Consider the following 22,025-nt stretch of genomic DNA (forward strand, 5'->3'; position numbering starts at 1 on the left):
GACGACAGTTTGTTCAAGAATCCAACAAATTTCTGTGAGGTGCTGAATGATGTGGTATATATAGGACCTGTCAGAATTGTCTACCAAAATCAGAAAGAAAACCATTCCTTGAGCATAGTTACTATTATAACTGACCCCTGGTGAAGTATATAGCAACCAACATCTTAGATAAAATAAAACAATGTCCTGCATACCCAAGGGTGTTTCAGAATGAAGGAACACCCACCACTTTGTCCAACAAGTCATCAAATCGAGACAACTTGGGATTTTGTCATATTAGTGGTATCAGTTATCTAAACAGCTGTTCCCAATGTAAAACTGCTTTTAATACTGATTTGTCAGATTAAAGAATACTCAAGCCAGGTCCAATTAAAATTGTATTAGTCTACAACTGAACAATTTATGCACTACTAACACAACCTGAACAGTGCTGCTGACGAAATCGGCCACAGTCAGCTTTGATATAGCTATACACCAACCACAAACGTGCTCACTGATCTTGAGACAGGGCTTAACAACTACACTTAGTACTGTTTTGCCTGTTGCTACATGTCTGATTCAGACATTCTGACACTTTTACAATTCTGTTTCAAAAAAAGTGTTTAATATGCTGCCAACTTCCGTTGGCAAGAGCAGCTTCTTTAACCTTGGCATTCTGACACTGTAGCTTTCCTTGTAGTTTTCTGGATTCAATGTAATGATTAAGCTGACTTTTTTGCAGCCTCCTGATCCTCTTTAGTCCACAATGTTCTTTCTTCAAATGTATTTTCTGCAATGGATATAATAATTCTTAATTATAATCTAACAATTAATCCTAACAATCATATACATATGAAAGCGCTATCCCAGAAATTTTTTAAGTAATTTTGGTTTATGCCTACAAATATCATGTTTATCTGATTCAAAATTTTATGCTAAAATATTCATCAACTAAAATCAATAAATAATTAAAATAAAAAACTGTGAATTCTATATATATTAAAGAAAATTATATTTAAAAAAAATTTAGACTTCAAGAATTTAATTAAGCTGGACGTCATCTATTTATGATGTCATCACTGTAGCCACACAAAGAGTATCTTTTGGCAGTAATGTGTGCAAGTGAAATTAAACAAGTTATTGTCGTCCTTCATTGTTTAGTTTAGATTAAAAGAGAAATCTCAATAATGATGATGTGAAGATATCAGCTGTTAAATTCATTGAAAAACAATTTAACAAATATTTGTTTCATGAAGTCCATTTAAATCTTGCAACTGTATATGTCCTATGCATCCCAACACTTAATGTAGCTTCTTATATTAGCCGAATAAAAACATATTTCGATCATATTGCTGTTTTTTGTTGCAATATCCCCTATTTCTCTGTGCTTTTGTTATAAATTACACATTGTGAATTTATTTCTAAGCCTATTTCCTTACTGCAATCATGAGATATGTGTATATGTAAAAACAGTTACTTACACAGCTTGATACATAAAAATGTGTTATGTCATTGTCAAATGCAAAAATGGAACTATTGAAATATTAAGAATATAATTTGAAACTGATTATGAATAAAGTACAGTAAAATTGAAAATGCTTGTTCATAGTGATCTTTAATTCCTTCACACTGCTCACTGTGCAATAATGTGTATTTGGAACACTTTGTTAACTTCCCTTATGTAACTTTGCTGGCATTACTACTATTAAATGTGAAGTACCAACTGGATTTTGTGTGAAAGGTTCTCATATTATTGACATTATCATGTTTATTTTTCCCACAAGTCTCAGCACTTTTTTAACTGTTGAAAAATTTTGGATTTTCAAAAGATAATAATTGACAATTAAATCTACTTCAGAGTGATAACAGCATTCATGCAAATGGTGGATGTCATATGTAAACATTTGCATATGCAAGTCTGCCTCTAGGGGATTTGATACTACCTTCTATTCTAGTGATAGGCAATCTCAACTGAAATTGCTTTGACAAGCTGTGAAATAAAGCATAATTAATAAATCTGAGATTATTTACTCAAAAAAATAAAATGCTTGCTCAAAAAATGGTGTTTAAGTCCAGTGGTTTATGCACATCAGGAATATGGGGTTTTAGACTAATACATTTCTCAACTTCACCTATTTCTTTGGTATTTTTTCTTCTTCTTCAATTTTACTTGGTGACAGCAATCATCTATTCCAAAATTATGGGCAGTTTAAAGAATCTGAGGTGCTACTGTAATGCTAGTCTGGTTCCCAGATCAACTCCACTGAATATAATATGAAATCCAGATCTGGAGCAAACATGGATAAGAGAGTATCTATATTTCACTGCAATGATCATATCTTTGTAATTAATCCATAAGTATATTAAAGGTAATTTTGTAAGAGTCAAATCGTAAGGGTTAGCAGGTCTTAGTTGTATAGTACAGTCAAACCTGTCAATAATGGCCACCTATGGGAAGAGGCCAAACTGGCCTTTGTACACAGGTAACCTCTGTGTGCAGGTTCACCTTTTAAAATAATTTGGAGAACAAATACTATGCATAGAATATCTATTATTATTATTATTATTATTATTACTACATCAACAAAATATATTGAATATCATAATATATACAGATATGTTGTTCTTTCCCAAACTTCTGTTTCACACAAGATTATTGTATCCTGCTTTTTTAATCCATTCCATAAATTAAACTATCACCAGCTCTAAAAAATAATCACTGATTATAAGCTTTCTTTTGTGCATCATGACAAAACACTAATTTCACTACTGACAGCTTATATAGGACTCTGAAATAGAGGACACTTCCAGTTCACTTCTGGCAGTTTATATAGAACTGTGAAACATGATACTCATTTGTCAGCCAGCTTGTATAAATTAGGCTCAGAAATGACTACTGACAGTTTAAATATCTGGTCAACTGGCTGCTCAACTCACCAAGATCAAAAGATCTGGCTATTGGGATGAATTGTGAATGAAAAGAAGCCACATATGGCTCTTGTTAGTAACACATGAACCAAAATTTACTGTGCCTTTATTTGATGATGATGATGATGTTCGTCCATCAGTGTTGATGAGGCCCATTTAATGTCATTGATTCACTGGGGGTGGGTCCCGAGATGGATGATCAGTCCTATCCGGGACCAGAAGAGTCTGTTGCAGTGGGGACATGGATGTGCAGGTTGCTGGCCAGGAGTCGCGGAACTGCTGTTCCTGGATTTGCACAGAACACGTTTTTCAGCTGTGTCCACCAGTCTTTTCTGCTCAAAGGCTTCCACAACAGCATTGACTTGACTGCGCCAAGCAGATCGGTTAGCAGCGACACTCTCCCAGCTTTCAGGATCAATGCCTAGGTTCTTCAGGGAAGCCTTGAGGGTGTTCTTGTACTTCTTTTTTTGACCACCGTGAGATCTTTTGCTTTGTTGTAGCTCTCCATGGAAGACCTTCTTAGGTAGACGTTCTACCGGCATGCGGACAACATGGCCAGCCCATCGGAGTTGTGCCTTGCACTGCATGGTGTGGATGCTTGTCATGCCGGCCTTAGTGAGCACCTCTGTTCAATACCTTGTCCTGCCATCTGATTTTCAGTAGCTTTCTTAGGGAGCTCATAAGGAAGTGGTTCAATTTTTTAACATGGCGGCTATACACAGTCCATGTCTCGCAAGCATAGATGAGGGTGGAGAGAACAACCACTGAGAAGACTTTTGAGTTTGGTGGCAAGCTTGATGCCTCTCCTATCCCAGACATTTGAGCGGAGTCTACCAAATGCTACACTGGCTTTGGCAATCCTGGTGTAGACCTCATCATCTATGTGGACTGCTTGTGAGAGGGTACTGCCGAGGTATGTGAACCTGTCTACATTTTTGAGCTTATGGCCACTGACAGTGATGGAAATTTCCAGGTAATCTTCTCCAGGAGCTGGCTGATGCAGAACCTCGGTCTCGCTGGTAGAGATTCTGAGTCCAAAGTTGGAGCACGCTGTGGAAAAAAGGTCCATGCTCTGTTGCATGCCTGCCTCTGTGCTGGAGTTGAGAGCACAGTCATCTGCAAACAGCAGGTCGCGAATGTTCACAACTTGGACTTTGGTTCTGGGTTGAAGCCTCCTCAGGTTGAACAACTTCCCATCCAGACGGTATCGGAGACCTACTCCAACATCGCTGTCCTTGAAAGCATCCATCAACATTGCGGAGAACATGAGGCTGAAGAGAGTGGGGGCTAAGACGCATCCTTGTTTCACACCATTCGTAACTGCAAAGGGTTTGGAATAGTTGCCCTGGTCCTGGACTCTGGCAAGCATGCCATCATGAAACTGTTTCACCATTTCAATGAAGACTTCTGGACATCCAATTTTGGCCATGATCTTCCAAAGGCCTTTCCGGCTGACAGTGTCAAATGCCTTAGTCAGGTCCACGGAGGTGGTGTATAGCTGGACAACAGACACTGTACACTACCTGTCATCTTTCATTGCACCTGTTAAACCCGATTTTGACCACAGCCCGGATAAACAAAGATGGGACTGAGAACGTGCTTCCAGCAACACCAACTGTGCTTGCCTATGCACAGTACATTGGAGGAGTAGACAGGCCTAATCAGAATACAAGGACAAATTGTTCTAAGAAGTCTATGTGATGGTACTGAAAAGTAAAAGCGAAGTTGCAGGAGCAGTTGCTGTACAATGCCAATGTCATTGAGGGAACAGTCATTGATCATAATCCATCAAATAAAAGGAAATGGGACTTGCTGTCACTTCATCTTGATATTACTCATACACTTATTGGAACATTCAGGTACAAGCGCCCTTCCAAGCATCTCAGAAGTGAAAGCAGCAATGACAGTAGACTTGATGACAAAGACCATTGGCAGTAGTGAAGGGGGATATTATAGGGTCTATGGGATTTATCATTAAAAACACCCTTGGGAACATATAGGGTCTATGTAAATTTAACATGGAGAAAAATCGTGGGAACATATAGGGTCTATGGGAATTAACATGGCCAAAAACCCTGGGACAATATAGGGTCTATGGGAATTAACATGGCCAAAAACCCTGGGACAATATAGGGTCTATGTATATTTAACATGGCCAAAAAAACCCTTGGGACTGTATAGGGTCTATGTAAAATTGAAACATAAAAAAATAAAAAATAAAATAAAAAACAAAATAAAAAAGGGGTAGGCAATGGAAAGGCTATCTCTTTTCGAGAAATATGGGGGCCCTGAAAAGGGCCTTTGGGTTTATGTTAATGTATTCATTAACATAAATGGCACCGCATTGGTCTTCTTCTTGTCCTTAGGCTGCGTCTTACTGTTGGTCCGTACATCAGCACTCTTTTCAGGCATCCTTGTCTTTCGACGTAGATCCTACGTATCCACAGGCTGGTGTTTGTCCTGTGGACAACGGTCCACTTGGATCGGACATACATGAGCAAGTCTGTCCGAAACATCATGGAAGACACAAGGGTGGATGACTCAACTGTAGTCCACATCTTGAAGCGACGAGAACAGGTGAATCAATGCATTGAACGGCGCTTATTTATAGGTACAGGAAGGATTGAAACGGATTGAGTTCATTCACCAATCTGAACACGCGTTACAGAATTCAGTCAGCCCGCATCCAATCCGAAGAGAGCAGTCTGTGACGTCACGTAGTCTATATAGATTCGCTAGCGCTTGTGTGCAGTCAATCTATGCGACAGTGATTCAACATGACGGAAACTCAGAAAACGATCCATTGGGGTGCACCAGCAGGGGAGACTGCCCAAGGGAACTCGGACTTACTTTCAGAAGAGGTGAATTGGGATTTTGTGGATTTTCTCTCCTCGCAAGAATTTGTTCCGGAACCTTCGTTACCTTCTTCATTACCGCAAGTGGAGAATTTTAGACAGAGACAGAAAGAAGAATTGGAGAAATTTATACAACGACAAAAGGAAGCGGAACAGGCTTTTCTCCTACAGCAACAGCAACAAGAAGAAGAGGTAAGAAAAAAACAACAGCAAGAAGAAGTAGCAGCAAAGAAACAAGAGGATGAAAATCAAACGATCACGGTACTGTTGGACATTTTAGCGGAGTTAAGAAGTCTGAAACAAATGTATCAGACTTCTTTATCACGACCGAAGAGAATACGACCTTCCCGAGCTAAACACGTCAACCCTGTGACTAAGCCAACCGTACCACCCTTAGTGATTTCAACCCAATCATTATCATCATCAACATTACGCAGTCCAGAAGTAGGCCTTGGCCGTGGCAAAGGCATAAGGCAGTTAAAGTTGATTGCTTAAACTCACCCCTTCACCATGAAGAAAAAGGCCCTTTTCAGGGCCACCCACATTTCTCGAAAAGAAATACAATTTCAATTTGCCAATAACTCAAAAAAAAAACCCCACCCATTTTACCCTTATAGTACGTGTCTGTGTATGAGTGCGTGAGTGTACGTTCTTATTTTAAAATCAAAACTCAAAGACACTTACCTTATATCATTCATTTATTCTTTTATCCATTTTTTACAATCCAATTCACAACACAACAATTTAATTAAAAAGTTCATTGACTTCTTCTTTCTCCTTGTTTACTCTCTCTGTTTTTTAAATTTCTTCACCGTCTTTTCCTCATTTTCTTCCCTTCTTCTTTTCTTCTTCTCCTGTTTCTTTGCCTCTTGTAAATAGAATTGTCTTTTTTCTTCCTCTTCTTCCTCTGAAGAATCCCTCTCTTCTTCCGAAGAATCCCTCTCTTCTTCTGAAGAATCCTTCTTTTCTTCTGACTCCACTTGTTTCTTTTTTGGGCAATCTGGAGACCAATGTCCTTTTTCTTTACAATAATAACAGGTATCTTGACTTTTGTCTTTTTTAGTCCCTGTTTTTGTTCTTTTTTGACGGTCTGGACACTCTGAAGACCAATGCCCTTTCTTCTGACAGATATAGCAAGTATCTTGACTTTTATCTCGAAAGGAAGGAGAGTAGTCCGTAGGCTGGTCTGAAGAGAATTTTCTAATGACCCCTCGCAAAGCTCTGACGAAACGTTCCATCTGGTTAGTCTCTTCCATCGTTGTGCTCAGCTTGAGAGTGAAATGAATAGTGAAAGGATAAGACACACACCCTTTTATATACGCTGGTCTGCTATGACTATAAAGTAGCTCATGGTGTTTGAACTTGAGTCATTTGACTTTTTGCTTTCAAGATGAAACGATCCCATTCATTTGAGAAGAAAGAAGAAGAAGAAAGTAAGAGGCAGAAACGTGATCTATCGCCTCGAACCAGGGGTGAAATCTTGGCACAAATTCATGCCAGTGATTTTGAAGAGGACATGAGTGAACCAGAATTTGAAACCTCTAAACCAAGTTCACCACCTTTAGTCAACCCTGAAAAATACTATTCCATTCGAGAGACGGAAAAGCGCTCCTCTAGAAAATTTAGAACCACAGCTTACAAATACACGGTGAAGTTTAAAGATTTCAAGTCTGAAGTACCGTTAGAGAAAGCAGAAGGGTTCATCACCGGAGTGTGGGATTCTCTGCTCACTGCACTCAAGCGACAATGTCAACCCAAAGAAGACGACCGCTTGAGACTTTCCATACAACACGACGGTTTGAAATCCCCTGTTTGGATCGAGTTTAGCACCCCTGCAGAATTGACCGCTTCCAAAGTCATGGACAAGATTCAACACGTGCAACAATCTAATGACCAGTTTGACATCACCGATGGAAAAGCCACATTGGACATGACCCACGTCTCTCCTCCTCAAGGGACCGGACGCAAAAAGATGTTATTGGTGAACGACCTTCGCAGCATTAAGCGTAGCCTTGTCCAAATTCACAATCCTCATGACCAGATGTGTTTAGCCCGTGCCATCGTGGTGGGACGAACCTATGCCAACAAGAACGACACGGTAGAATGGAAAAGAGACTGGGAGAACATTCGACAATCGGACCGAGCCAAACAACGAAGTGAAGCAGAACTCCTGTTACGACAAGCTGGCATGTCCAAAGACACACCCTGTGGCATTCCTGAGATGCAAAAATTGCAAGATGCCCTAGCTCCACGATACACCTTGAAAGTGCACCCTCAAGAAGTGCGCGGGTCTTTGTTGTTTCGAGGGCAAGATTTTAAGGACGGAAAATACATTCATGTTTATCGTCACGATGAACATTTCGATACCATTACCAGTATCACCGGATTCCTGGGATACGGTTATTACTGTGAGAAATGTGACCATGGTTATAACAATCGAGAGCAACACAAGCATTGTGGATCGAAATGCACAGGATGTTTGGCCTCTTCACCCTGTCTGAGCGAAGAACCAGTGCCTTGTTCAACTTGTCTGCGTACGTTTGTCAGCCCTACCTGTTACCAACAACATCTGAAAACGCAAGGTTCACAGAAGAAATGTGCTTGTCAACTGCTGAGATTGTGCTCTACGTGTGAACAAGTCATACGTACCAATAATACCAAGGCACACGTATGTTCAGGAAAGAAAAAATGTCACATTTGTCACCACATCGTGGACTTGGAACACCAATGTTACGTGCAAAAATACCAACCCCCACCAGAGAAAGAGGACGGTCACAAGAAGAAAGGCAATTTCATCTTTTTCGATTTCGAATGCATGCAAGAGACTGGCATTCACATTCCTAATTTCTGCGTGGCTCATCGAGCATGCGAGAAGTGCATTCAAGAACCTATCTTCAGTCATTGCCCTCACTGCAGCAAGATTTCTGGAGGGCGTGAAAAAATCTTTCGGGGACCAAACACGTTAGCCGATTTTGCACAATGGGTCTTAGACCCCATTGACAAGACGTGGAGCCAAGAGGACATCGAACTTTACGGAGATTGTCATCGTGATGCCACGGTGATGGCTCACAATTTCTCTGGATATGATGGACAGTTTCTTTTGAGGTACTATACGGAACAAGGCACCGAGCGTCCTAAAGAGACTTTGAACGGAGCCAAAATCATTTTCATGCAAGTGGGACAAGTGCAGTTTAAAGATTCGATGAGCTATTTGGCCATGCCTTTGAGTCGAATGCCTAAAACGTTTGGAATGACAGAAATGGCTAAAGGGTACTTTCCACACTTTTTCAATACGGAAGCCAATCAACATGCCGTTCTACCCCATTTACCCGAGGCTCACTATTACGACCCCGACAACATTGGTTACATTACTTGTGCGACAAGGAAGACAAGTGGATTCAGCATGCCCGCAACGGAGGGGGCGAAAAGACCATCGGAACGTATTCGGTCGATGGCTGGGACTTAGAAAACCCCAAGATCGTGTACGAGTTTAACGGTTGCTTATTTCACGGATGTCCCGTCTGTTACCCTGACCGTGGCACTAAAAATCAGTTTTTGCAACGAACCATGGAAGACTTGTACCAGGACACTTGTCAGCGGCGCCTAAAGTTAGAACAGCAAGGATACCAAGTGGTGGAAATGTGGGAACACGAGTACGATCACCGTATGAAAACTGATCCCGAGTTTAAACGCCTCGTGGAAAGTTAACAGTTCATGGACCCGCTGAACCCAAGGGATAGTTTGTACGGAGGAAGGACCAATGCCACCTGTTTGCTGTACCAAGCCGACGAAGAGAAAGGAGAAGAAATCAAATACTTGGACGTGTGTTCGCTCTATCCCTACATGTGCAAATATTGTCGCTTTCCTGTAGGGCACCCGCAATTGCTGACGGAACACATCGACCTGGTCAACATTCGACAATACGAAGGCTTGATCAAGTGCAAAGTTTTGCCTCCCACGAACCTATACCATCCCGTCTTACCTCACCATTGTCAAGGCAAACTGATGTTTCCCTTGTGCCGTACTTGTGCCGAAACGTGCAACCAAGACCAACCTTGCCATCACAGCCAGGAAGAACGTGCCTTGACGGGAACCTGGGTCAACGTGGAATTGTTCAAAGCTCTGGACATGGGATACCAACTGTTAGAAGTGTACGAAATTTGTCACTTTCCCAAGACACAACAATACCACAAGGGTGACCCCACGCAGAAAGGCATTTTCGCAGACTACGTGGATGCCTTTTTGAAACTGAAGCAAGAAGCCAGCGGCTATCCTTCCTGGTGTCACACTCCCGAAGACCAAATAAAATTCAAAGAGAAATACTACGAACAAGAAGGCATCACTTTAGACCACATCGAGAAAAACGAAGGCAGGCGATCGTTTGCCAAAGTGATGTTAAATTGCTTGTGGGGTAAAATGGCACAACGACCGTGTTTACCCAAGACGGAATATTTGACAGAAACCTTCCCGTTACTTCCAGATGATTCACGACAAAACCAAATACATGAAACACGTGGACGTCGTTCGAGAGAATTTAATCTTGGTCAATTACGAAGAAGATCTGGACTTTGTACAAGACGACCCTTTTGGAAATGTCATCATTGCGGCTTACGTGACAGCCCATGCTCGCTTAAAATTGTACGAAGCTTTAGAACTGTTAGGGGAACGCGTCCTGTACTTTGACACGGACAGTTGCATTTACATCCATCACCCGATTCAACATCACCCTAACATCGAAGGAGACCGTTTAGGAGCCTGGACAGACGAGCATCCCGATGACAAGATTTTAAGTTTCGTCAGTGGTGGTCCCAAAAATTACGGCTACGAATACCGTGACAAACAAGGAGAAGTGCACACGACGTGCAAAGTGAAAGGACTGACTCTGAATTATCGTACCAGTCGAGTGGTCAACTTTGGGGTATTGAAAGAAGCCTTGCAATCGGGAGAGGATGGAAACTTTAAAGTGACCACCTACCAACCGAACAAAATTGTACGTTTACCCACTCACCACATCGTCAGTCGACCCTTGGAAAAAATCTATCAAAATGTATACCAGAAGCGAGTTCGACTTCCCAATCATTTCACCTTACCGTACGGTCACGTCGGTATTGGTCTGTATATAAAAAGGAACCCTAGGCAAGATCGATAGTTCACCATGACTACCAAGACCGAACGAACAAGATGAATACTTTGAAAGAGACATCGTTCCAGTTTGGGGATTGTAAAAAAGTTGTATCTTCCTCTAGTGTGACTAATATTGGATGGATAAGAGCCAGACATTGCGACGGAAAATGTCCGGAAGGAAACTGCGATTGTCCATGTGGTTACCATTGTAATTGCGTAACGGAGTTTGCAGACGAGTGCGACTGTGAGCCTTGCGATGGATACGATGCTGTGCCTTGTGACCTGATCGATGCCGTAAAGCATCATGGGAACTTTAGTGCCCCTACCCCTATCATGGAAAGTGATGCTGTGCGTGTCAAACCTGTGGGATGCGAAAGCGATGCTGCTCGTCCTCTTGGACATTTTACTGGGTTTCGTTTTAAAGGGGAATGTTCACCTTCACGTCTACCCCCCTACGGATGTCATCCAGCCCTGAGCAAACTCCTGCCCATGTCACTCAACCCTCATCGAAACGAACCTGTGAAAGACGAATATTCGTTTCCTGCGCGTTTGTCGGAATACTGCGACTTTGAAAATCGTCTTCAATCGTTCAAAGGAAAATGGCCAAAGTATCTGGGAGGACCGACCCCCGAAGAATTAGCCAGAGCCGGATTTTTCTACTTGGGTGAAGGTGATAAAGTCAAGTGCTTCAGTTGCGGTGTGTCACTTCACCACTGGGAACCGCAAGATTCGGCCTACGTAGAACATGCTCGATGGTCACCGAATTGTCATTACTTACCCTTAGTGGGACTGAGACATTGAAGTAACTTCTTACCATAATAATCTGTTCATGGATACTTTACAAGAGAACATTCGTGCTTTGCCTGTGGAGTTGAGAGAACGCATTTATCGAGAACTGGTCAAAATACAAGTGAAACGTAAAGAACAATTGCATCCGTTACGTCACCGGTGTTTGAACCACTGGTACCTGAAGGCTATACAAGGATTGATTCAATTGAAAGTGTTCCATCGGACAGACATTGATCAACGATCCTCTAGTTTTAAAAAGGATTGGTTTGGTATGGACGATTGTAGTTACATCATTGTAAACGTACTGCATCGAATTCCAGAGGAAGAGTTAACGAATTACCAACATCTTGAACACAATGTCAACTTAGTGAAAGAGGAAACTTCTGAACGAATTGTAATGTGTAGATTAGTGACTCAACGATTTAAATTCGACACTGAAGTGAAACCATGTTTGTGCAAAGAGTACATTTCTTGTGTCAGACCAAAGAGGATTTAGTATGACCTATTCATGGATACTTTGCTAGAGAACATTCGTGCTTTGCCTGTGGAGTTGAGAGAACGCATTTACCGAGAGCTGGTGAAAATACAAGTGAAACGTAAAGAACAACTGCATCCGTTACGTCACCAGATCTTTAACCACTGGTACCTGAATGGTATAAGAGAACTGATTCGTCAGAAATTGTTTCAGTGGTCAGACCTTGTTCAATACTTCCAGGCCCCCGATGATTCACGTGTTGATCATTTTGGTTACTTCGAGATTCACCTAGAGCAACCCATTGAGGAAGACAAGGTAAAGGATTACCAACATTTGTTACGTGGAATCTACTTAGCGGAAGAGGAAACACCTAAACGAACTCTGACGTTTCGGTTACAGTATGCAAGATTTACATTCCCAACTGGAAAACGAACATCTCTGGCTAGAAAGTACGTGTATTCTTTTCGAAACAAAGAGACTATAAAAACAGGCTGCTATGCCACGACTTATGTCGTATGTAATCCAACAGATTCCGTAGAAGGAACTCAATGACCATATTCAAACTGTGGATCATTACCATCGATTATTACAAGAACTGTATCCATTCAATTTGGGACGACAAGTGGTGTGTGTCTTAGTGACTTGTTTTCTGGGATTTCGTTTACCAGCCGATTCTTTGTGGACTCTTTACGATCAGTACTTACCACCTCCATGGCCTTAAATGGTCACGAAAAACTCCTTTTGCTCAAAGCCTTGCGGTTTCATCTGGATACTTCTCGACCTCAACAGGAAAAAAAGATTCGTCAACTTTTAGCTACCCAAGACGTGTATGACGATGTGTGTGTAGCTTGTGACTTACATCCCCATTGGACAGATGTCCGTGCCTGGAAAGAATGGGGTTTTGAGGCTTGGACCCAAGAAGTGGCCCAGTATGCAGTATGTTCAAGGAAAAAAGTTACTTTTCAACCCGTGTTAGTGACGGTGCCAGAAGAATCCGTCACCCAGGACAGGACTGTCGTGGACAGACCTGAAAGAACCTTTCGGGAGGACACTTGTGTGACCTTACCCCCTACTATAGAACTGGTTAGAACATTACCCAAAACATGTTGTACAGACACTTGTGTTTATTCCACATTCATAGTTATCATGTGCCTTTTATCCTTGTACTTAAGCCTTTGGCTTTTATGTATTTTTGTCTTTCGTATTCATGTTTGAAAAAAAAAAAACATTCAATAAACGTGTTCTGAAAAAAGTATATAAACTCTTGTCTTGTTTGTTTTTCGTGTCACAAGTGACATTTCTCACACCATGGCTACCTCTGCTGTCTCTGCTCCCTCTTCCTCTACTGTCAAAGTCATCGACGAACACTTAGATCGTGCCATTTGGGAGGCTTTGTATCTTCGCCATCCCTTTAACATGCTCATTGCTGGACCTAGCGGTTCAGGCGAAACCGAATTCGTCAAACGTTTGATCGAACATAAACATCATTTGATCGATCGGCCCCCTCAACGGATCGTGTGGTGTTACAAAGAGTGGCAATCGGCGTACAGTCTCTTGCGAGAAAGTCAAGGAGATTCCATCGTGTTTGTGGAAGGCATTCCTAAAGAAGACGACGGAATCGTCTCTGACTCCCGTCAAACCCATTTGGTCATTTTCGACGACATGTTAGGAGAAGACGAAGAAGATATTAAATTGTGGTTCACGCGCAAAGGGCATCACCGTAATGCCAGTGTCGTTTACATCACCCAAAATTTGTTTCAACAAAGTAAAGCCCATCGTACCATCAGTCTCAATGCGCATTATGTGGTCTTGTTTAAAAGCCCTCGAGATAAATCGCAAGTGCAAGTCTTAGCCAAACAGTTAGGAACGCCTTGGCTGACCCAGGCGTACGACGATGCCACTCAAACTCCACACGCCTATTTACTCGTCGATTTGAAACCTACGACCCCCGAGGATTTGCGATTTTGTACCCACTTGTTTCACCACTGGTGCCAAGACGGAGGGCCTGTCCTGTACACGTCTCCGTCCTCGACTTCATTTCACTCCCCATGAAAAAAATCTATAAAAACCTCAGACCCTTTTTCGTCTGTCTCACACAGTGTGAACATGACGTCCCTTCAGTCGCATCTTCCCGTCAAATTGATTCGTGCCTTGTATGGCATCAGTCGAGAAAAAGATTCACAAACACGAGCCCGTGTCTTAGAAGCTAGTCTCAAAGAAGTCTTACGATGGTTCACGGTGACAGCACGTCAATTACTCCAAGGAATCATTCAGATTCCTCATCAAACCCAACGCTTTTTCGATCGAAACAAAGTCGCTTTGGTCCAACTGGCCGATCCCCGCATCGACACTCAAACCAAAAAACAAATCATTTTGAAACCTGGAGGGAGCGGTACTCTAGGAGGGGTCATCATTCGCTCACTCTTAAGATGGGATCCTAATGCCCCCAAAGTTATCCCCAAGACAAAAGTCCAACGAAGCCCCAAGAAGAAAAAGAAAAAGACCAGGTCCCCAAGAAGAATAACTTCTCCAGTGGCAGGACCCTCCTCTTACCAGACACCACCACCCCGGAAAAAGAAAAGAAGCCCCCAGAAAAAGAAACAGAGAAAAAGTCCCCAGAAAAAGAAAAGTCCACAGAAGAAAACTAGTCGCAAGAGAGGCACTTCGGCTAGGACGCAACCTTACACTCGCAAACCACGACCTGCCACGGCAATGACTGCGTCTCCAGCAGCCTCACGTTTGTCCACTTCTCCGTTGATGTCACCAGGAACTGAAGAGTACTTGGAGACGTTGATCACACCAAGAACTTCTCCGTTGATGACCCCCAAAAGAACTTCCCCAGTGGCAGGACCCTCCCATTTAGCGGCAGTGGCTGCTGCTCACAAAGTACCTTCTCCCAAAATCAAAGTCCATGAAAGATCGGGCATGTTACAAAGTTTACTGGATTTGTCCAAACAAGAACTGGCTCGATTTAGTCCGTTGCGTACCCCTGCACGACGTGTCATGCCTGTCCTCAAACTAATACGACGTAAAGACAATCAGTGGCGACGCGTTCCAGTATAAAAAAGACCTGTGACCAAGTCGGGTATCAGTGTTTTTTCGGTGCTCCTGAAGACTCAAAGATGTCACCCTCCAGAAAACCCCAAGGAAAGAAAAGGAAAGGACTGCCACCACGTTTAGCCAAACATGGGGACATGTTATCTGTCCTGTCCAAAGCTTCTCCACCCCTACGAAAAAAACTCATTCAAACGGCCTCCAAAGAGGTCATCGATACCGTGTGCGAATGTTGTTTGAACGTTTTGAAAGGCACGATCCCTTTGTCCAAACACCAGAAACAATGCTTAAGCAAACATCGTCACGTTCTTCGCCAAATGGTTCGAAAGAAAATTCCCATTCGTCAAAAAAAGAAGATGTTAGTGCAACGTGGAGGCATTTTGCCTCTCTTGTTAGGTCCCATACTGAAAGGAGTCTTGGGAACCATGTTGGGAGGACTAGTGGGAGCAAGATAAAAAGGCCTTCGAAAGTCCCAAGATCTCAGAATCGACCCCTGACAACCCCATGGAAGGACGAAAACTAGCTTTAGTGCCTTACAAACGATGGATGGAATACCATCGGTGGCAAGAACAACGCACCCCGCATTTACCTCCCAATCCCAATTTGAGCGAGATGTCCCAGTTACAACACGAATTGCAATCCTTGATGGATCGCCAAGATTTGTCCGAAACAGAAAAATCGCAAAAGTACGGTCAACTCTTGCAAAGACTGCAACTCTTTCACCAGAAAGCTTTAGACGAAACAGCTCTACCCACTCTAAAAGATTTTAAGACCTTGATGAAAAGTCCAGCACCATCACCAGTACCAGTACCACCAGTACCCGTGACCAAGACAGAAAAAGGAGAAGAAGAGGAAGGGTTTCAAACTCCACCAGAAAAAGTACGCAAGTTAACAACACCACCTACCTCCAGAATTGGATGGATTAAAAAGATGATAGCCACCCCTTCTTCATCACAAGAGAAAAAGAAAGTGAAGACAGAAGTGAAACAAGAACCGATATCCCCCGCTCAGACATCCTTCTCCTCTTCGACACCTATTGCTGGCCGCACACGCAAAGCATTGCAATCCAAGAAAATACCCCAAGAGAAAAAGAGTAGCCTATTCCAAGAGTGGGTGCCTTATTAACACACAAACACAAAAAAATGGAAAAAGTCTTAGCCAGCATTTACTACGATCCCTCGCATCCTGCAGGTTACGCAGGAGTTCAAAAATTGTATCGTGCTGCCAAAACGCGACTGAAAAGTCTCCGTTTACCTCAAGTACAACGATGGTTACAAGAACAAGCTACCTACACTTTACACAAACCCATTCGACGCAAGTTTGCCAGAAGTCGCACCCGAGTGGAAGGCATCGATCATCAATGGCAAGCCGATTTAGCCGATGTCTCTCATTTGGCCAGCTACAATCGTGGCTACAAATATTTGTTTTGTGTCATCGACGTCTTTTCCAAATTTGCCTGGGTCGTGCCCTTGACTTCCAAATCGAGCAGCGAGTTAGTGCGAGCCTTACAACGGGTGTTGAAACATAGCGGTCGTCACCCTCTTCGATGGCAAACGGACAAAGGCACCGAATTTCTGAACCAAGCTTTCCAAAAAGAATTAAAGAAACGTGACATTCATTTTTTTACCACCGAGAATCCCGAAACCAAAGCCAGCATCGTGGAACGTTTTCAACGCACTTTGAAAGAACGCATGTGGAAATATTTTACGCATCACCACACTCTGAAGTACATCGACATCTTACCACACCTGGTGCAAGCGTACAACCAATCTCTTACCATCGAAGCATCGGACGTGCCCCGCAAGACGTGACTCACGACAACGAAGTGCTGGTGTTTGAGCGTCTGTTTGGTACATCCCCGACGAGGGCTGTCCCCGAGAAAAGTGGAATGTTGGCCGTAGGAGATTGGGTGCGCATTGGTAAAACCAAACGCACTTTCGACAAAGGTTACTTACCTAACTGGACGACCGAATTGTTTCGTGTCACTGGACGAGTGCATGGCCGTCATCCTGCCGTCTATAAATTGGAAGACATGAACGGAGAAGTGCTCAAAGGAACGTTTTATTTACCCGAGTTACAACGTGTCACCAAAAAAGAAGACGACGTGTACGACATCGAAAGCATTCTCGAACGCAGAACCCGTAAAGTGGGAAAACGACGTGTCAGAGAAGTCAAAGTACGTTGGAAAGGATATCCACCCAGTTTCGATTCTTGGATCGACGCTTCGCAAGTCATCGACTATAAAAAGAAGTGACCATCATGCCCTTTCACACATCAGACGCAGCTACGTCGAACACTGCTTCTTCCCCTAGTTCTTCTGTGCAAGATTTACAAAAACAACCCTTGTGGGTGTGGTGTGGAGAACGTGTGCCTAAAACGCAAATCATCTTTTTCTGTCAAATCTTCGTGGTGTATTGTGTCATCGGGGCAGCCATTGCCAATTTGAGTTTGCAACAAGGAGACAAACAATTGTGGACCATTTTATTGAGCAGTTGCATCGGTTACCTGCTTCCCAATCCCTCCCTGAAATTCTCCTCGAACGGGAACGTTGTGTCCAGTGCCAGTGCCAGTCACCATTCCAATCACAATCAGAACCCCATTTTGGGCGGAGACACGCCTCTGACATCCACTAACCCCTCGGACAGCCACAGAACTCTAGAATTATGAGTCACGAAAACCAATTTTACTTAACCTTACCCAGTGACAGTTCCATGGAGGTGTTTCCCCACAACACGTTGTGCTGTTACACGGCTAAATTACCTCAAGCCATCCCGTTAGATCACGAAGCCCATTGGGAAGTAGCTTTAGTAGAAATGATTCACCCTACACAAATCAAAAACATCACTGAAACTCAGAACACTTTTTACGTCGAAATTGTGGACCCAGCACTGCAGCAAACCATGACGGGCAGTCCTCAACATAACTCACATTCTGCAAAGGAGCTATTACCCCGCAGCAGTGACTCTTCTTCTCCTCCTCTTTTCAATTATCACTTTAAAATTAACTCAGGCCATTATTTTAGTGGTCAACATCTGGTGGAAGCCATCGCTGACAAAATCTATGCAACCTTTGACAAAGTTCTGACCACAGCGAAAAAACGTGTCACCATCGAGTACCACAAACTGTCTCACCGTCTACTCATCAGATTTGAAAGTGAGGAAAAAAGTATACGTATTAAATTTTGCCCTGGATTGTATGACATTTTGGGTGGAGACCTCAAAATGGTCACGGATAAGGACACCAAAAAGATTAAAATGGCAGACATTGACAACGACATGCATTTTGCAAGGTATTTTCGTTACCCGGTAGAACTGAACCAAGGACTGAATTTGATCTTCGTGTACTCCGATGTGGTGGAGTACAACGTGGTGGGACACACCTCCGTGCCGTTACTACGTGTCATTCCTTTCAAAGTAAATTCTGCCACGGTCACTGACGAGGAAGGTGGGAACACTTACCACGTCCACCGCGAATTTGTCCATCCTCACTATTTGCCTGTCAGCAAGTCTTATTTGGACATGGTCAACATTGCTATAAAAGGAGATCTGGGACAAAATATTCCATTCACCAAAGGAAAAGTCACGGTGAAACTCCATTTTCGAAAACGGTTCTCTCACGACTCGTAAGTAAGTAAGTCATGTATCCAGTGTACCGAGGGGTTGCACGACAGCGAGGACACGGTTTAGGAGACATGTTAAAATCGGCCTTTCGTTCGGTGGCCCCGGTGTTGAAACCGATGGTGACACGCGGATTGCACGCCTTGAAAGATGCGGCACTGACGCAAGGCAAAGAATTTCTCCAAAATGTCATCATCGACAAACAAAACCCTAAAGAAGCCTTCATGAGGGCAGGCAAAAATGTCTTGCTGCAAACGGGCAAAGACATTTTGGGCCGATGAGACACACCTATAAATGCCCTGCACGCTACCGAATCAGGCATTCAGCAAGGACAAGGCAGAAAGAGACGACGAAGAAAACACCCTTTCACCAGACTTCAAGCTAGAAAGGCCAAGAAAAGAAGAACCGTTCGAGACTTAGACGTTTTCGATTATTGAGACACAGCAACAAAAAAATGATGCACCGAGAGTCTTGCGCTTGTTCCAAGACGGAACTGGACCTGTTTGCCATGCCCCCCACCATGATGACCATGCAAGAATCCCAGTGGGTGGAATTTCATCCCGTCTCCTCATTGACCGATTCCGCTCCCATCGAGTTTGAAATCAAAGGACAGCCCGAAGATTACATCGATCTGAATAGCAGTTACTTGTACTTGAAAGTCCAAGTTCTAAAAAAAGATGATAAAGGAGTAGAAGACGATGATAATATAGCTCCCGTCAACAATTTCATGCATTCCTTGTTCAGCTCAGTGGATTTGTACTTGAATAACAAACTAGTCAGCAGCAGCATGGATACTTACCCTTACCGTGCCTACCTGGAAAATCTCTTGACGTACGGAACAGATGCCAAGGATAGTCATCTCAATGCCTGTGTGCTGTGGGAACCTGACACAGCGACCAAGTTCGACGAAATAGATCCAAGCAATGAAGGCTTTGAGGCAAGAGAAAACAAAATCCTAGGTAAAAAGAGTTTAGAACTGATGGATCGTTTGCATTTGGACATGTGGTTGCAAGAGAAATATTTGCTGAACGGAGTCAATGTCCGCTTGAGACTGAATCGCAGCAGTGCCGCTTTCCATTTGCAGGCTGCTGATCCTAATAAGACTGGCATTCCTAAAAGCATAATCCAAGAAGCCAAACTCTACGTACGACGCGTAGAAGTGTTACCCAAAGTGGGTAACGACATCAGTCAAACGTTGAGCAGAACGACCGCCAAGTATCCCATCCGACGCGTGGAAGTGAAAACGTTCACCATTCCCGCTCAACATCATTCCATGATCGAAGATCATCTGTTTCAAGGACAGTTACCCAAGCGTTTAATCCTTGGTATGGTCGAGAATGAAGCCTTCAACGGAGCCTTCAAAAAAAATCCTTTCAACTTTCAACACTTCGACGTAAAGAAAATCGAAGTCAGTCGCGATGGCAAGACCTTGTGTACCCGACCTTTCGAACCTGACTTTGCCAACAAAAATTACTTGAGGTCGTACTTGTCCCTGTACGAAGCCACCGGCCAGTTAGGAACCAACACCAGTCACGGCATTGAGTACGACGAATATGACGGAGGCTATGCTTTGTGGGCTTTCGATTTCACTCCAGACCAAGGCAGCGACGAGGGACATTTCCACCCTATAAAATCAGGCCAGATTCGTGTGGAACTTCAGTTTGCAAAAGAACTACCAGCAACAGTGAACGTCATCCTGTATGCTGAATTCGATAATACCATAGAAATCAACAGTTTGAGAGAAGTCATTCTAGATTATTAGAAGCCATGGAAGACTGTTATCCCTCTTTACCTAGTGGAGAAACTTTGGACATGGAATGTGAGGAGACCGTGGAAAAAGAAGAAGTGATCATGATGAAATCGAGATGGCCAGAACAAGAAGCCCATTTAGTCTCCTGTTTTGCCAAACACTTGGTCGACAAAATGACGGAATTGATCAAAAAAAATTGCTATGGATGTCAAAACGATCATCCCAGTCAAATTCAACATGATAAATGCCTGATGTTAAGTCAAGAAGAAAAATTGGACGAGTATCTGGACGAAGCTTGGAGTCTCATCTCGAACGAAGTCGTGTTGCACCAGTGGCATAAAGACTTGCGTGAACATTCTTGTCCACCATTAACCACTCAAGAGATCCATCGTATCGAAGCTCTCCTGAATCAGAGTGAGGAAACAGAACGAATAACCGTTTATTTGTCAGACATTTTCAAGCAAAAAGTCAGGATCGAATTGACGACTTATTATTACCTGTGAAGAAGAAAAAAAGCACACACAAAACATGGATACCTGGGAACTTTATTACCTTTTGAACCACAGTTCGTATACGGCTTCTTGGAATCCTGTCGTCTGTGCTAAAGATGAACTCCCTCATCGCAAACCTAAAGACCATCAAGCTTACGTGATCAACACGGACGACAGTCATCTCCCAGGAACCCAGTGGGTAGCCGTTTACTTTCCTCAAGAAGGATGCGTGGAATATTTCGATTCGTACGGATTGCCCCCTTTGGAAGACGATATCATCGACTTTATGAGAAGAAATGCTCAGACTACCCGATTCAATAACGTGAAATTACAAGGCACAGATTCCTTGGTGTGTGGACAGTACTGTGTGTATTTTCTACATCATCGCAGCCTGGGCTATTCCTTAGAACATTTAGTGACTCATTTCGATCCTCGTTCTTCTTCTAGAAACGATGTGAAAGTAGATCGATGGTTTTGTGACCATTATGCTTATCTTTTGTCTCAAGCTAGGAAACGTAGTGTCCATCAATGGCCTAATGATTTCCAACAGTGGAAATCACAATTTCATTCACAACGTTGTCAGCCCTGTTTAAAGTAGATTGTCTATTGAGAAAAATGTTAGTGATTAGAAAAAATTGTTTGATGTTATAGTGTTGAATTATTGTTAAAAAAATGTTAGAGTTGTTGTTGTTTAGTGTTAAGTGATTTTTTGAATAAAAAATGTTGTGTTTTGAAAAAAAATGACTTTGTCTTTTGTTTAGCTAGAAGAATGTTGGATTGATGCTCTTTCATTTCTTACTATTCCTCTCATGACACTCACTAAACGTTGCGACTCAAAAACCGTGTGGGGATGTTTTCCTTCACGTCCGCGCTTTGACTTTAAGAACCGGGGTTGTTTCAAGTCTAACCATCCATTGTCGACTCATCCTCCTACGAAGATGTGCTCCAAACTAGCTAAGCTCA

At 42.9% G+C, this 22,025-nt stretch overlaps 1 protein-coding gene across 5 annotated transcripts in view; it reads right to left on the reverse strand.

Annotated features, from left to right (window-relative positions):
- Positions 1 to 364: 364 nt before the first annotated feature.
- Positions 365 to 22,025, reverse strand: part of LOC149782433 (adhesion molecule nephrin-like) — a 195,303-nt gene continuing 173,642 nt past the window's right edge. For all 5 annotated transcript variants that reach the window (XM_089933836.1, XM_089933832.1, XM_089933831.1 and 2 more), the window contains one exon: positions 365 to 769. The gene's annotated coding sequence lies outside the window, so the exon portion shown is untranslated. The remainder of the gene's footprint in view (positions 770 to 22,025) is intronic.

Source organism: Sinohyriopsis cumingii, chromosome 15, assembly GCF_028554795.1.
Source record: "Sinohyriopsis cumingii isolate HCF-2022 chromosome 15, ASM2855479v2, whole genome shotgun sequence".
Lineage (NCBI taxonomy): Eukaryota > Metazoa > Mollusca > Bivalvia > Unionida > Unionidae > Sinohyriopsis > Sinohyriopsis cumingii.